At 41.7% G+C, this 2,881-nt stretch overlaps 1 long non-coding RNA gene across 1 annotated transcript in view; it reads left to right on the plus strand.

Annotated features, from left to right (window-relative positions):
- Nucleotides 1,399-2,881, plus strand: part of LOC110267860 — a 2,832-nt gene continuing 1,349 nt past the window's right edge. The window contains exons 1-2 of the long non-coding RNA XR_002355809.1: nt 1,399-1,659; nt 1,772-1,898. This is a non-coding gene — a long non-coding RNA (uncharacterized LOC110267860). The remainder of the gene's footprint in view (nt 1,660-1,771; nt 1,899-2,881) is intronic.

Raw genomic sequence — 2,881 nt, forward strand, 5'->3', positions numbered from 1 at the left:
CTGTTCCGTCATCCCTGTTTAAGATCTGGCAATCAGGTTCCGATTCAGGATGACCAACCTCAGATGAAGGAGTTGAAGAAGTCGGCACAACAGAAGTCTTGGTGGCAAGCACAGGAGGGGGTTCAACATCATCGTCATCAGGGTCGTCAGGGACAATCTTGTCATCCTTTACAACATTGTCCAGGCTGAAGAGAGTAAGGTCGACCTCGGGTGCAAGAACTCGAACCTGCTCCTTCATGTTCTCATAAGTAGCATTTACGTTGTCTATAAGGTGACCCTGGAGCTCGGCATAATCAACCCGGGCAGACTCCAACTCCTCCCTGAGACGCATCACTTCCCTGTAGGTTGTGACATAGCTATCCTTGTGCCTCAATGCCGTGTCTTCAGCCAACCACACAGAAGCCGCCAAGGCAACAGAACTTGCCTTTTTGCCCTCCAACTCCTTCTCCAGCCTGGTCACTTTCACTTGGAGCTCCTCTTTCAAACCTTTCATCTGGTCGAACTCTAGCTTAGCCTAGACCCAGAACTTTTGAAAAATCTTATTATGATCAAGTCTCAAATCATATAGTTATTTATAGCCTTAATTTCGGAAATCAGTTTTATTAAAGATAATTAAGGCAAGTTGTGATTTATTGAATTTGAGACAAATTATGATTCATTATCCAATTTGATAATTATTGGATTATTTTCTCTAATTATATTATAAAGTTGGTAGTTGTGAAATAATAAGGATTTTTATATGATTCGGATTAAATAATTAATATTTTAAATATTAATACTGTTACTTTGGAAAATAAAGGGTTTAATTATATTATTCCTAATTATTTTGATTTGGGCATTTTATGGAAAATAATTTGTAAGATTGATAAGCAAATAGCATTTTTTCTATATACAATTAATGTTGGATTTAATTTGGGTTTCAATTACTACATTATTCCCAATTTCATCTGAAATTACTAAAATGCCCCTAACCCTAATTTTTGAAAATGAAACCCTAACCCTAAAACCCTAACCCATGACCTGGTTTCCTCACAACTACTGCATCCCTCCCTTCTAACAGCAGCACACACGGTTTCATTCCTCTTCTTCCATGAAAGGGAAGAGGCAGAAGCAGAAAACGGAGAGAAGGGGAAAGGGGGCTGTCTGCCGGCGCCACTGGGTTCTGCCGCCACCGCCGAGAGCTACACGTGGGGAGCCGTTCTGCCGCCGCGCCCTGCCCAGTTGAGGCCGCCGCTGCTGTTCGCGAGGTCGCCTCCGTCACAGATCGGAACTGAGGCGAGAGAGGAAGAGTCTGACGGGAGGGCATGCGCGTGAGAAGGGAGGAAGGCTTCGCGAAGAGCGTTGCGCCGCCGCCGCTACCCGTGCCTTCGCCATCGCCATTCCGTCTCAACCCGGAGCTTCTCGCCGTTTCTGCCACTTGAGACCCCGCTGCCGTCGCCGGAAAACGCCTCTGCCGCCGTCGAGATCCAATGCCGGTAAGGGTTTTATTTGGGGTTTCTGTTCTTTTTGAATTCCGAGGTTACTATGGTCACTGCCTGTTGGTTTCAGTCATCGTGATTGGAATTTGTCGCCGCTGCCGCTTGAGGTGGTTGCCGGGCTGCCGCCAAGCCGGTTCGGAGACCGCCGCTGTGTTGGTTCAGCCGTTCCTTCTTCGGTTCGGTAAGCGTTTTCGATTTGAAAGTCCTTTAGTTACTGTTCTGTTATCATACGCTGAGGTTTGTGGCATTAGTCGCTATACGATTGAGTTTCGGTTGTTGTATGTTGCGATTAGAGTTGTTGAGACTGTTGCGATAGTGGCTTGGAACCGAGGTTTTGGCTGCCGGAATTTCGATTGTTGATCTCGGGCTGAGACGGAAAGGATTCTGTGACGCGTTTGGATTATGGATTTGCGTTTTGAGGTAGGGGCGCTTTCCGAAAACTATAGTTTATTATTGGAATTATTACATATGGGTACTGATGTGAGATATTGTGTATTTGGTGATTGTATCTGCCTTATGTATTATTTGATTGACTCGAATGACTATGGATGTTGGTTTGGCTGAATTGTTGTGTGGCTTATGAAATGTAATGTTTGAAGTTGATTCTTTAAAGATTTGAAATGAGTTTAATCCGTCGAGGATTGGTTTGAATTGAGTCAATTATTTTGATGATGTGAAAGATAGAATACTCTTGAAATTCAGCCTGGGTTGCTTCAACTGATTTGGTTTTGATAAATGATTTATTGTTGAACCGATTCTTTAAAGCTTTGGAAATGAGTTAAATCGGTTGATATTGAGTTGATCTTGAAATGGTTTTCTTGAAATATGCCACTGAGGTGACTGTTGGATTTAGCTTGCTTTGAATTGATTTCTGGTTTTGAGCTGTTGAAAAGGAATGAGAAACGGTTTAGTTGGGACCTAAACCGGGTGGCAAAAGTCCAAGTTTTAGGGGAGGTGCTGCCGAAATTTCTATAAAATCCGAGTCTTTATTGAAATGTTGTCTGAAAAATGATGAGTTAAAGACTTCTGCTATTTTATTTGAATTATCAAGAAAAGGATGATTCCTGCTTTCGAAATGAGTTAGTAAAGAGGAAATTGTGATTTAGTCTTGCTTCTTAAGAAAGGCATTGTATCTCTTTCAAGAGAAAGTTATTTAGATGAAACTTGTGTTTTAAAGCTATTTGAATGTGAATTATGCCTTTGAATTTGACTTGGGGGTTTCAATTAAAGAAGTTTCAATGACTTTGAAAGAACCTGAATGTCTATTGACAAGTTTTATTTTGAAATGTTTTGAGAAAGGTTTTAAGTACTCTTTGAACTCTGAACTTTTGCAAGACTAAAACAATTTTGAACAGTTGAAACGCTTTAGAATTTATCATGGGGGTTGAAGCTGGTTTTGCCTA

The sequence above is a fragment of the Arachis ipaensis genome, chromosome B02 (genome assembly GCF_000816755.2).
Source record: "Arachis ipaensis cultivar K30076 chromosome B02, Araip1.1, whole genome shotgun sequence".
NCBI lineage: Eukaryota > Viridiplantae > Streptophyta > Magnoliopsida > Fabales > Fabaceae > Arachis > Arachis ipaensis.